Here is a 14,554-nt window from a genome sequence, read left to right as displayed (position 1 = left end):
TTTCCCGAAAAATTTTCAAGTTGAAAATTTTGCGTGATTCAAAAAATTCAAGGTTTTTCGCACGACCCCCGACCAAAAAAATCGAAAAAAATGATTTTTTCCCGAAAAATTTTCAAGTTGAAAATTTTGCGTGATTCAAAAAATTCAAGGTTTTTCGCACGACCCCCGACCAGAAAAAATCGAAAAAAATGATTTTTTCCCGAAAAATTTTCAAGTTGAAAATTTTGCGTGATTCAAAAAATTCAAGGTTTTTCGCACGACCCCCGACCAGAAAAAATCGAAAAAAATGATTTTTTCCCGAAAAATTTTCAAGTTGAAAATTTTGCGTGATTCAAAAAATTCAAGGTTTTTCGCACGACCCCCGACCAGAAAAAATCGAAAAAAATGATTTTTTCCCGAAAAATTTTCAAGTTGAAAATTTTGCGTGATTCAAAAAATTCAAGGTTTTTCGCACGACCCCCGACCAGAAAAAATCGAAAAAAATGATTTTTTCTCGAAAAATTTTCAAGTTGAAAATTTTGCGTAATTCAAAAAATTCAAGGCTTTTCGCACGACCCCCGACCAGAAAAAATCGAAAAAAATGATTTTTTCCCGAAAAATTTTCAAGTTGAAAATTTTGCGTGATTCAAAAAATTCAAGTTTTTTCGCACGACCCCCGACCAGAAAAAATCGAAAAAAATGATTTTTTCCCGAAAAATTTTCAAGTTGAAAATTTTGCGTGATTCAAAAAATTCAAGGTTTTTCGCACGACCCCCGACCAGAAAAAATCGAAAAAAAAATGATTTTTTCCCGAAAAATTTTCAAGTTGAAAATTTTGCGTGATTCAAAAAATTCAAGTTTTTTCGCCCGACCCCCGACCAGAAAAAATCGAAAAAAATAATTTTTCCCGAAAAATTTTCAAGTTGAAAATTTTGCGTGATTAAAAAAATTCAAGGTTTTTCGCACGACTCCCGACCAGAAAAAATCGAAAAAAATGATTTTTTCCCGAAAAATTTTCAAGTTGAAAATTTTGCGTGATTCAAAAAATTCAAGGTTTTTCGCACGACCCCCGACCAGAAAAAATCGAAAAAAATAATTTTTCCCGAAAAATTTTCAAGTTGAAAATTTTGCGTGATTCAAAAAATTCAAGGTTTTTCGCACGACCCCCGACCAGAAAAAATCGAAAAAAATGATTTTTTCCCGAAAAATTTTCAAGTTGAAAATTTTGCGTGATTCAAAAAATTCACGTTTTTTCGCACGACCCCCGACCAGAAAAAATCGAAAAAAAATGATTTTTTCCCGAAAAATTTTCAAGTTGAAAATTTTGCGTGATTCAAAAAATTCAAGTTTTTTCGCACGACCCCCCACCAGAAAAAATCGAAAAAAATGATTTTTTCCCGAAAAATTTTCAAGTTGAAAATTTTGCGTGATTCAAAAAATTCAAGGTTTTTCGCACGACCCCCGACCAGAAAAAATCGAAAAAAATGATTTTTTCCCGAAAAATTTTCAAGTTGAAAATTTTGCGTGATTCAAAAAATTCAAGTTTTTTCGCACGACCCCCGACCAGAAAAATTCGAAAAAAATGATTTTTTCCCGAAAAATTTTCAAGTTGAAAATTTTGCGTGATTCAAAAAATTCAAGGTTTTTCGCACGACCCCCGACCAGAAAAAATCGAAAAAAAATGATTTTTTCCCGAAAAATTTTCAAGTTGAAAATTTTGCGTGATTAAAAAAATTCAAGTTTTTTCGCACGACCCCCGACCAGAAAAAATTGAAAAAAATGATTTTTTCCCGAAACATTTTCAAGTTGAAAATTTTGCGTGATTCAAAAAATTCAAGGTTTTTCGCACGACCCCCGACCAGAAAAAATCGAAAAAAATGATTTTTTCTCGAAAAATTTTCAAGTTGAAAATTTTGCGTGATTCAAAAAATTCAAGGTTTTTCGCACGACCCCCGACCAGAAAAAATCGAAAAAAATGATTTTTTCCCGAAAAATTTTCAAGTTGAAAATTTTGCGTGATTCAAAAAATTCAAGGTTTTTCGCACGACCCCCGACCAGAAAAAATCGAAAAAAATGATTTTTTCCCGAAAAATTTTCAAGTTGAAAATTTTGCGTGATTCAAAAAATTTAAGGTTTTTCGCACGACCCCCGACCAGAAAAAATCGAAAAAAATGATTTTTTCCCGAAAAATTTTCAAGTTGAAAATTTTGCGTGATTCAAAAAATTCAAGGTTTTTCGCACGACCCCCGACCAGAAAAAATCGAAAAAAAATGATTTTTTCCCGAAAAATTTTCAAGTTGAAAATTTTGCGTGATTCAAAAAATTCAAGTTTTTTCGCACGACCCCCGACCAGAAAAAATCTAAAAAAATGATTTTTTCCCGAAAAATTTTCAAGTTGAAAATTTTGCGTGATTCAAAAAATTCAAGGTTTTTCGCACGACCTCCAACCAGAAAAAATCGAAAAAAATGATTTTTTCCCGAAAAATTTTCAAGTTGAAAATTTTGCGTGATTCAAAAAATTCAAGTTTTTTCGCACGACCCCCAACCAGAAAAAATCGAAAAAAATGATTTTTTCCCGAAAAATTTTCAAGTTGAAAATTTTGCGTGATTCAAAAAATTCAAGGTTTTTCGCACGACCCCCGACCAGAAAAAATCGAAAAAAATGATTTTTTCTCGAAAAATTTTCAAGTTGAAAATTTTGCGTGATTCAAAAAATTCAAGTTTTTTCGCACGACCCCCGACCAGAAAAAATCGAAAAAAATGATTTTTTCCCGAAAAATTTTCAAGTTGAAAATTTTGCGTGATTCAAAAAATTCAAGGTTTTTCGCACGACCCCCGACCAGAAAAAATCGAAAAAAATGATTTTTTCTCGAAAAATTTTCAAGTTGAAAATTTTGCGTGATTCAAAAAATTCAAGTTTTTTCGCACGACCCCCGACCAGAAAAAATCGAAAAAAATGATTTTTTCCCGAAAAATTTTCAAGTTGAAAATTTTGCGTGATTCAAAAAATTCAAGGTTTTTCGCACGACCCCCGACCAGAAAAAATCGAAAAAAATGATTTTTTCCCGAAAAATTTTCAAGTTGAAAATTTTGCGTGATTCAAAAAATTCAAGGTTTTTCGCACGACCCCCGACCAGAAAAAATCGAAAAAAATGATTTTTTCCCGAAAAATTTTCAAGTTGAAAATTTTGCGTGATTCAAAAAATTCAAGGTTTTTCGCACGACCCCCGACCAGAAAAAATCGAAAAAAATGATTTTTTCCCGAAAAATTTTCAAGTTGAAAATTTTGCGTGAATCAAAAAATTTAAGGTTTTTCGCACGACCCCCGACCAGAAAAAATCGAAAAAAAAGATTTTTTCCCGAAAAATTTTCAAGTTGAAAATTTTGCGTGATTCAAAAAATTCAAGGTTTTTCGCACGACCCCCGACCAGAAAAAATCGAAAAAAATGATTTTTTCCCGAAAAATTTTCAAGTTGAAAATTTTGCGTGATTCAAAAAATTCAAGGTTTTTCGCACGACCCCCGACCAGAAAAAATCGAAAAAAATGATTTTTTCCCGAAAAATTTTCAAGTTGAAAATTTTGCGTGATTCAAAAAATTCAAGTTTTTTCGCACGACCCCCGACCAGAAAAAATCTAAAAAAATGATTTTTTCCCGAAAAATTTTCAAGTTGAAAATTTTGCGTGATTCAAAAAATTCAAGGTTTTTCGCACGACCTCCAACCAGAAAAAATCGAAAAAAATGATTTTTTCCCGAAAAATTTTCAAGTTGAAAATTTTGCGTGATTCAAAAAATTCAAGTTTTTTCGCACGACCCCCAACCAGAAAAAATCGAAAAAAATGATTTTTTCCCGAAAAATTTTCAAGTTGAAAATTTTGCGTGATTCAAAAAATTCAAGGTTTTTCGCACGACCCCCGACCAGAAAAAATCGAAAAAAATGATTTTTTCCCGAAAAATTTTCAAGTTGAAAATTTTGCGTGATTCAAAAAATTCAAGGTTTTTCGCACGACCCCCGACCAGAAAAAATCGAAAAAAATGATTTTTTCTCGAAAAATTTTCAAGTTGAAAATTTTGCGTGATTCAAAAAATTCAAGGTTTTTCGCACGACCCCCGACCAGAAAAAATCGAAAAAATGATTTTTTCCCGAAAAATTTTCAAGTTGAAAATTATGCGTGATTCAAAAAATTCAAGGTTTTTCGCACGACCCCCGACCAGAAAAAATCGAAAAAAAAATGATTTTTTCCCGAAAAATTTTCAAGTTGAAAATTTTGCGTGATTCAAAAAATTCAAGTTTTTTCGCCCGACCCCCGACCAGAAAAAATCGAAAAAATTAATTTTTCCCGAAAAATTTTCAAGTTGAAAATTTTGCGTGATTCAAAAAATTCAAGGTTTTTCGCACGACCCCCGACCAGAAAAAATCGAAAAAAATGATTTTTTCCCGAAAAATTTTCAAGTTGAAAATTTTGCGTGATTCAAAAAATTCAAGGTTTTTCGCACGACCCCCGACCAGAAAAAATCGAAAAAAATGATTTTTTCCCGAAAAATTTTCAAGTTGAAAATTTTGCGTGATTCAAAAAATTCAAGGTTTTTCGCACGACCCCCGACCAAAAAAATCGAAAAAAATGATTTTTTCCCGAAAAATTTTCAAGTTGAAAATTTTGCGTGATTCAAAAAATTCAAGGTTTTTCGCACGACCCCCGACCAGAAAAAATCGAAAAAAATGATTTTTTCCCGAAAAATTTTCAAGTTGAAAATTTTGCGTGATTCAAAAAATTCAAGGTTTTTCGCACGACCCCCGACCAGAAAAAATCGAAAAAAATGATTTTTTCTCGAAAAATTTTCAAGTTGAAAATTTTGCGTAATTCAAAAAATTCAAGGCTTTTCGCACGACCCCCGACCAGAAAAAATCGAAAAAAATGATTTTTTCCCGAAAAATTTTCAAGTTGAAAATTTTGCGTGATTCAAAAAATTCAAGTTTTTTCGCACGACCCCCGACCAGAAAAAATCGAAAAAAATGATTTTTTCTCGAAAAATTTTCAAGTTGAAAATTTTGCGTGATTCAAAAAATTCAAGTTTTTTCGCACGACCCCCGACCAGAAAAAATCGAAAAAAATGATTTTTTCCCGAAAAATTATCAAGTTGAAAATTTTGCGTGATTCAAAAAATTCAAGGTTTTTCGCACGACCCCCGACCAGAAAAAATCGAAAAAAATGATTTTTTCTCGAAAAATTTTCAAGTTGAAAATTTTGCGTGATTCAAAAAATTCAAGTTTTTTCGCACGACCCCCGACCAGAAAAAATCGAAAAAAATGATTTTTTCCCGAAAAATTTTCAAGTTGAAAATTTTGCGTGATTCAAAAAATTCAAGGTTTTTCGCACGACCCCCGACCAGAAAAAATCGAAAAAAATGATTTTTTCCCGAAAAATTTTCAAGTTGAAAATTCAAGGTTTTTCGCACGACCCCCGACCAGAAAAAATCGAAAAAAATGATTTTTTCCCGAAAAATTTTCAAGTTGAAAATTTTGCGTGATTCAAAAAATTCAAGGTTTTTCGCACGACCCCCGACCAGAAAAAATCGAAAAAAATGATTTTTTCCCGAAAAATTTTCAAGTTGAAAATTTTGCGTGATTCAAAAAATTCAAGGTTTTTCGCACGACCCCCGACCAGAAAAAATCGAAAAAAATTATTTTTTCTCGAAAAAATTTCAAGTTGAAAATTTTGCGTGATTCAAAAAAATCAAGTTTTTTCGCACGACCCCCCACCAGAAAAATCGAAAAAAATAATTATTTCCCGAAAAATTTTCAAGTTGAAAATTTTGCGTGATTCAAAAAATTCAAGGTTTTTCGCACGACCCCCGACCAGAAAAAATCGAAAAAAATTATTTTTTCTCGAAAAAATTTCAAGTTGAAAATTTTGCGTGATTCAAAAAAATCAAGTTTTTTCGCACGACCCCCCACCAGAAAAATCGAAAAAAATAATTATTTCCCGAAAAATTTTCAAGTTGAAAATTTTGCGTGATTCAAAAAATTCAAGTTTTTTCGCACGACCCCCGACCAGAAAAAATCGAAAAAAATGATTTTTTCCCGAAAATTTTCAAGTTGAAAATTTTGCGTGATTAAAAAAATTCAAGGTTTTTCGCACGACCCCCGACCAGAAAAAATCGAAAAAAATGATTTTTTCTCGAAAAATTTTCAAGTTGAAAATTTTGCGTGATTCAAAAAATTCAAGTTTTTTCGCACGACCCCCGACCAGAAAAAATCGAAATACATGATTTTTTCCCAAAAAATTTTCAAGTTGAAAATTTTGCGTGATTCAAAAAATTCAAGGTTTTTCGCACGACCCCCGACCAGAAAAATCGAAAAAAATGATTTTTTCTCGAAAAATTTTCAAGTTGAAAATTTTGCGTGATTCAAAAAATTCAAGTTTTTTCGCACGACCCCCGACCAGAAAAAATCGAAAAAAATGATTTTTTCCCGAAAAATTTTCAAGTTGAAAATTTTGCGTGATTCAAAAAATTCAAGGTTTTTCGCACGACCCCCGACCAGAAAAATTCGAAAAAAATGAATTTTTCCCGAAAAATTTTCAAGTTGAAAATTTTGCGTGATTCAAAAAATTCAAGGTTTTTCGCACGACCCCCGACCAGAAAAAATCGAAAAAAATGAATTTTTCCCGAAAAATTTTCAAGTTGAAAATTTTGCGTGATTCAAAAAATTCAAGTTTTTTCGCACGACCCCCGACCAGAAAAAATCGAAAAAAATGATTTTTTCCCGAAAAATTTTCAAGTTGAAATTTTGCGTGATTCAAAAAATTCAAGGTTTTTCGCACGACCCCCGACCAGAAAAAATCGAAAAAATTGATTTTTCCCGAAAAATTTTCAAGTTGAAAATTTTGCGTGATTAAAAAAATTCAAGTTTTTTCGCACGACCCCCGACCAGAAAAAATAAAAAAAAATGATTTTTTCCCGAAAAAAATTCAAGTTGAAAATTTTGCGTGATTCAAAAAATTCAAGGTTTTTCGCACGACCCCCGACCAGAAAAAATCGAAAAAAATGATTTTTTCCCGAAAAATTTTCAAGTTGAAAATTTTGCGTGATTCAAAAAATTCAAGGTTTTTCGCACGACCCCCGACCAGAAAAAATCGAAAAAAATGATTTTTTCTCGAAAAATTTTCAAGTTGAAAATTTTGCGTGATTCAAAAAATTCAAGTTTTTTCGCACGACCTCCGACCAGAAAAAATCGAAAATATGATTTTTTCCCGAAAAATTTTCAAGTTGAAAATTTTGCGTGATTCAAAAGATTCAAGTTTTTTCGCACGACCTCCGACCAGAAAAAATCGAAAAAAATGATTTTTTCCCGAAAAATTTTCAAGTTGAAAATTTTGCGTGATTCAAAAAATTCATGGTTTTTCGCACGACCCCCGACCAGAAAAAATCGAAAAAAATGATTTTTTCTCGAGAAATTTTCAAGTTGAAAATTTTGCGTGATTCAAAAAATTCAAGTTTTTTCGCACGACCCCCGACCAGAAAAAATCGAAAAAAATGATTTTTTCCCGAAAAATTTTCAAGTTGAAAATTTTGCGTGATTCAAAAAATTCAAGTTTTTTCGCACGACCCCCGACCAGAAAAAATCAAAAAAAATGATTTTTTCCCGAAAAATTTTCAAGTTGAAAATTTTGCGTGATTCAAAAAATTAAAGTTTTTTCGCACGACCCCCGACCAGAAAAAATTGAAAAAAATGATTTTTTCCCGAAAAATTTTCAAGTTGAAAATTTTGCGTGATTCAAAAAATTCAAGTTTTTTCGCACGACCCCCGACCAGAAAAAATCGAAAAATATAATTTTTTCCCGAAAAATTTTCAAGTTCAAAATTTTGCGTGATTCAAAAAATTCAAGTTTTTCGCACGACCCCCGACCAGAAAAAATCGAAAAAAATGATTTTTTCTCGAAAAATTTTCAAGTTGAAAATTTTGCGTGATTCAAAAAATTCAAGTTTTTTCGCAAGACCCCCGACCAGAAAAAATCGAAAAACATGATTTTTTCCCGAAAAATTTTCAAGTTGAAAATTTTGCGTGATTCAAAAAATTCAAGGTTTTTCGCACGACCCCCGACCAGAAAAAATCGAAAAAAATGATTTTTTCTCGAAAAATTTTCAAGTTGAAAATTTTGCGTGATTCAAAAAATTCAAGTTTTTTCGCACGACCCCCGACCAGAAAAAATCGAAAAAAATGATTTTTTCCCGAAAAATTTTCAAGTTGAAAATTTTGCGTGATTCAAAAAATTCAAGTTTTTTCGCACGACCCCCGACCAGAAAAAATCGAAAAACATGATTTTTTCCCGAAAAATTTTCAAGTTGAATATTTTGCGTGATTCAAAAAAATCAAGGTTTTTCGCACGACCCCCGACCAGAAAAAATCGAAAAAAATGATTTTTTCTCGAAAATTTTTCAAGTTGAAAATTTTGCGTGATTCAAAAAATTCAAGTTTTTTCGCACGACCCCCGACCAGAAAAAATCGAAAAAAATGATTTTTTCCCGAAAAATTTTCAAGTTGAAAATTTTGCGTGATTTAAAAAATTCAAGGTTTTTCGCACGACCCCCGACCAGAAAAAATCGAAAAAAATGATTTTTTCCCGAAAAATTATCAAGTTGAAAATTTTGCGTGATTTAAAAAATTCTAGGTTTTTCGCACGACCCCCGACCAGAAAAAATCGAAAAAAATGATTTTTTCCCGAAAAATTATCAAGTTGAAAATTTTGCGTGATTCAAAAAATTCAAGGTTTTTCGCACGACCCCCGACCAGAAAAAATCGAAAAAAATGATTTTTTCTCGAAAAAATTTCAAGTTGAAAATTTTGCGTGATTCAAAAAATTCAAGGTTTTTCGCACGACCCCCGACCAGAAAAAATCGAAAAAAATGATTTTTTCTCGAAAAATTTTCAAGTTGAAAATTTTGCGTGATTCAAAAAATTCAAGTTTTTTCGCACGACCTCCGACCAGAAAAAATCGAAAAAATGATTTTTTCCCGAAAAATTTTCAAGTTGAAAATTTTGCGTGATTCAAAAAATTCAAGTTTTTTCGCACGACCCCCGACCAGAAAAAATCGAAAAAAATGATTTTTTCTCGAAAAATTTTCAAGTTGAAAATTTTGCGTGATTCAAAAAATTCAAGTTTTTTCGCACGACCCCCGACCAGAAAAAATCGAAAAAAATGATTTTTTCCCGAAAAATTTTCAAGTTGAAAATTTTGCGTGATTCAAAAAATTCAAGTTTTTTCGCACGACCCCCGACCAGAAAAAATCAAAAAAAATGATTTTTTCCCGAAAAATTTTCAAGTTGAAAATTTTGCTTGATTCAAAAAATTCAAGTTTTTTCGCACGACCCCCGACCAGAAAAAATCGAAAAAAATGATTTTTTCCCGAAAAATTTTCAAGTTGAAAATTTTGCGTGATTCAAAAAATTCAAGGTTTTTCGCACGACCCCCGATCAGAAAAAATCGAAAAAAATGATTTTTTCCCGAAAAATTTTCAAGTTGAAAATTTTGCGTGATTCAAAAAATTCAAGTTTTTTCGCACGACCCCCGACCAGAAAAAATCGAAAAAAATGATTTTTTCCCGAAAAATTTTCAAGTTGAAAATTTTGCGTGATTCAAAAAGTTCAAGGTTTTTCGCACGACCCCCGACCAGAAAAAATCGAAAAAAATGATTTTTTCCCGAAAAATTTTCAAGTTAAAAATTTTGCGTGATTCAAAAAATTCAAGTTTTTTCGCACGACCCCCGACCAGAAAAAATCGAAAAAAATGATTTTTTCCCGAAAAATTTTCAAGTTGAAAATTTTGCGTGATTCAAAAAATTCAAGGTTTTTCGCACGACCCCCGACCAGAAAAAATCGAAAAAAATGATTTTTTCCCGAAAAATTTTCAAGTTGAAAATTTTGCGTGATTCAAAAAATTCAAGGTTTTTCGCACGACCCCTGATCAGAAAAAATCGAAAAAAATGATTTTTTCCCGAAAAATTTTCAAGTTGAAAATTTTGCGTGATTCAAAAAATTCAAGTTTTTTCGCACGACCCCCGACCAGAAAAAATCGAAAAAAATGATTTTTTCCCGAAAAATTTTCAAGTTGAAAATTTTGCGTGATTCAAAAAATTCAAGGTTTTTCGCACGACCCCCGACCAGAAAAAATCGAAAAAATTGATTTTTTCCCGAAAAATTTTCAAGTTGAAAATTTTGCGTGATTCAAAAAAATCAAGGTTTTTCGCACGATCCGCGACCAGAAAAAATCGAAAAAAATGATTTTTTCCCGAAAAATTTTCAAGCTGAAAATTTTGCGTGATTCAAAAAATTCAAGGTTTTTCGCACGACCCCGATCAGAAAAAATTGAAAAAAATGATTTTTTCCCGAAAAATTTTCAAGTTGAAAATTTTGCGTGATTCAAAAAATTCAAGTTTTTTCGCACGACCCCCGACCAGAAAAAATCGAAAAAAATGATTTTTTCCCGAAAAATTTTCAAGTTGAAAATTTTGCGTGATTCAAAAAATTCAAGGTTTTTCGCACGACCCCCGACCAGAAAAAATCGAAAAAAATGATTTTTTCCCGAAAAATTTTCAAGTTGAAAATTTTGCGTGATTCAAAAAATTCAAGGTTTTTCGCACGACCCCCGACCAGAAAAAATCGAAAAAAATGATTTTTTCCCGAAAAATTTTCAAGTTGAAAATTTTGCGTGATTCAAAAAATTCAAGGTTTTTCGCACGACCCCCGACCAGAAAAAATCGAAAAAAATGATTTTTTCTCGAAAATTTTTCAAGTTGAAAATTTTGCGTGATTCAGAAAATTCAAGTTTTTTCGCACGACCCCCGACCAGAAAAAATCGAAAAAAATGATTTTTTCCCGAAAAATTTTCAAGTTGAAAATTTTGCGTGATTCAAAAAATTCAAGGTTTTTCGCACGACCCCCGACCAGAAAAAATCGAAAAAATTGATTTTTTCCCGAAAAATTTTCAAGTTGAAAATTTTGCGTGATTCAAAAAATTCAAGGTTTTTCGCACGACCCCCGACCAGAAAAAATCGAAAAAAATGATTTTTTCTCGAAAAATTTTCAAGTTGAAAATTTTGCGTGATTCAAAAAATTCAAGTTTTTTTTCACAACCCCCGACCAGAAAAAATCGAAAAAAATGATTTTTTCCCGAAAAATTTTCAAGTTGAAAATTTTGCGTGATTCAAAAAATTCATGGTTTTTCGCACGACCCCCGACCAGAAAAAATCGAACAAAATGATTTTTTCTCGAAAAATTTTCAACTTGAAAATTTTGCGTGATTCAAAAAATTCAAGTTTTTTCGCACGACCCCCGACCAGAAAAAATCGCAAAAAATGATTTTTTCCCGAAAAATTTTCAAGTTGAAAATTTTGCGTGATTCAAAAAACTCAAGTTATTTCGCACGACCCCCGACCAGAAAAAATCGAAAAAAATGATTTTTTCTCGAAAAATTTTCAAGTTGAAAATTTTGCGTGATTCAAAAAATTCAAGTTTTTTCGCACGACCCCCGACCAGAAAAAATCGAAAAAAATGATTTTTTCCCGAAAAATTTTCAAGTTGAAAATTTTGCGTGATTCAAAAAATTCAAGTTTTTTCGCACGACCCCCGACCAGAAAAAATCAAAAAAAATGATTTTTTCCCGAAAAATTTTCAAGTTGAAAATTTTGCGTGATTCAAAAAATTCAAGTTTTTTCGCACGACCCCCGACCAGAAAAAATCGAAAAAAATGATTTTTTCCCGAAAAATTTTCAAGTTGAAAATTTTGCGTGATTCAAAAAATTCAAGGTTTTTCGCACGACCCCCGATCAGAAAAAATCGAAAAAAATGATTTTTTCCCGAAAAATTTTCAAGTTGAAAATTTTGCGTGATTCAAAAAATTCAAGTTTTTTCGCACGACCCCCGACCAGAAAAAATCGAAAAAAATGATTTTTTCCCGAAAAATTTTCAAGTTGAAAATTTTGCGTGATTCAAAAAATTCAAGGTTTTTCGCACGACCCCCGACCAGAAAAAATCGAAAAAATTGATTTTTTCCCGAAAAATTTTCAAGTTGAAAATTTTGCGTGATTCAAAAAATTCAAGGTTTTTCGCACGACCCCCGACCAGAAAAAAACGAAAAAAATGATTTTTTCCCGAAAAATTTTCAAGTTGAAAATTTTGCGTGATTCAAAAAATTCAAGGTTTTTCGCACGACCCCCGACCAGAAAAAAATCGAAAAAAATGATTTTTTCTCGAAAAATTTTCAAGTTGAAAATTTTGCGTGATTCAAAAAATTCAAGTTTTTTCGCACGACCCCCGACCAGAAAAAATCGAAAAATATAATTTTTTCCCGAAAAATTTTCAAGTTCAAAATTTTGCGTGATTCAAAAAATTCAAGGTTTTTCGCACGACCCCCGACCAGAAAAAATCGAAAAAAATGATTTTTTCTCGAAAAATTTTCAAGTTGAAAATTTTGCGTGATTCAAAAAAATCAAGGTTTTTCGCACGACCCCCGACCAGAAAAAATCGAAAAAAATGATTTTTTCTCGAAAAATTTTCAAGTTGAAAATTTTGCGTGATTCAAATAATTCAAGGTTTTTCGCACGACCCCCGACCAGAAAAAATCGAAAAAAATGATTTTTTCTCGAAAAATTTTCAAGTTGAAAATTTTGCGTGATTCAAAAAATTCAAGGTTTTTCGCACGACCCCCGACCAGAAAAAATCGAAAAACATGATTTTTTCCCGAAAAATTTTCAAGTTGAAAATTTTGCGTGATTCAAAAAATTCAAGGTTTTTCGCACGACCCCCGACCAGAAAAAATCGAAAAAAATGATTTTTTCTCGAAAAATTTTCAAGTTGAAAATTTTGCGTGATTCAAAAAATTCAAGTTTTTTCGCACGACCCCCGACCAGAAAAAATCGAAAAAAATGATTTTTTCCCGAAAAATTTTCAAGTTGAAAATTTTGCGTGATTCAAAAAATTCAAGGTTTTTCGCACGACCCCCGACCAGAAAAAATCGAAAAAAATGATTTTTTCCCGAAAAATTTTCAAGTTGAAAATTTTGCGCGATTCAAAAAATTCAAGGTTTTTCGCACGACCCCCGACCAGAAAAAATCGAAAAACATAATTTTTTCCCGAAAAATTTTCAAGTTGAAAATTTTGCGTGATTCAAAAAAATCAAGGTTTTTCGCACGACCCCCGACCAGAAAAAATCGAAAAAAATGATTTTTTCTCGAAAATTTTTCAAGTTGAAAATTTTGCGTGATTAAAAAAATTCAAGTTTTTTCGCACGACCCCCGACCAGAAAAAATCGAAAAAAATGATTTTTTCCCGAAAAATTTTCAAGTTGAAAATTTTGCGTGATTTAAAAAATTCAAGGTTTTTCGCACGACCTTCGACCAGAAAAAATCGAAAAAAATGATTTTTTCCCGAAAAATTATCAAGTTGAAAATTTTGCGTGATTCAAAAAATTCAATGTTTTTCGCACGACCCCCGACCAGAAAAAATCGAAAAAAATGATTTTTTCTCGAAAAAATTTCAAGTTGAAAATTTTGCGTGATTCAAAAAATTCAAGGTTTTTCGCACGACCCCCGACCAGAAAAAATCGAAAAAAATGATTTTTTTCCGAAAAATTTTCAAGTTGAAAATTTTGCGTGATTCAAAAAATTCAAGTTTTTTCGCACGACCCCCGACCAGAAAAAATCGAAAAACATGATTTTTTCCCGAAAAATTTTCAAGTTGAATATTTTGCGTGATTCAAAAAAATCAAGGTTTTTCGCACGACCCCCGACCAGAAAAAATCGAAAAAAATGATTTTTTCTCGAAAATTTTTCAAGTTGAAAATTTTGCGTGATTCAAAAAATTCAAGTTTTTTCGCACGACCCCCGACCAGAAAAAATCGAAAAAAATGATTTTTTCCCGAAAAATTTTCAAGTTGAAAATTTTGCGTGATTTAAAAAATTCAAGGTTTTTCGCACGACCCCCGACCAGAAAAAATCGAAAAAAATGATTTTTTCCCGAAAAATTATCAAGTTGAAAATTTTGCGTGATTTAAAAAATTCTAGGTTTTTCGCACGACCCCCGACCAGAAAAAATCGAAAAAAATGATTTTTTCCCGAAAAATTATCAAGTTGAAAATTTTGCGTGATTCAAAAAATTCAAGGTTTTTCGCACGACCCCCGACCAGAAAAAATCGAAAAAAATGATTTTTTCTCGAAAAAATTTCAAGTTGAAAATTTTGCGTGATTCAAAAAATTCAAGGTTTTTCGCACGACCCCCGACCAGAAAAAATCGAAAAAAATGATTTTTTCTCGAAAAATTTTCAAGTTGAAAATTTTGCGTGATTCAAAAAATTCAAGTTTTTTCGCACGACCTCCGACCAGAAAAAATCGAAAAAATGATTTTTTCCCGAAAAATTTTCAAGTTGAAAATTTTGCGTGATTCAAAAAATTCAAGTTTTTTCGCACGACCCCCGACCAGAAAAAATCGAAAAAAATGATTTTTTCTCGAAAAATTTTCAAGTTGAAAATTTTGCGTGATTCAAAAAATTCAAGTTTTTTCGCACGACCCCCGACCAGAA

The sequence above is a fragment of the Uranotaenia lowii genome, chromosome 2 (genome assembly GCF_029784155.1).
Source record: "Uranotaenia lowii strain MFRU-FL chromosome 2, ASM2978415v1, whole genome shotgun sequence".
Lineage (NCBI taxonomy): Eukaryota > Metazoa > Arthropoda > Insecta > Diptera > Culicidae > Uranotaenia > Uranotaenia lowii.
This window is presented reverse-complemented; position numbering follows the sequence as displayed.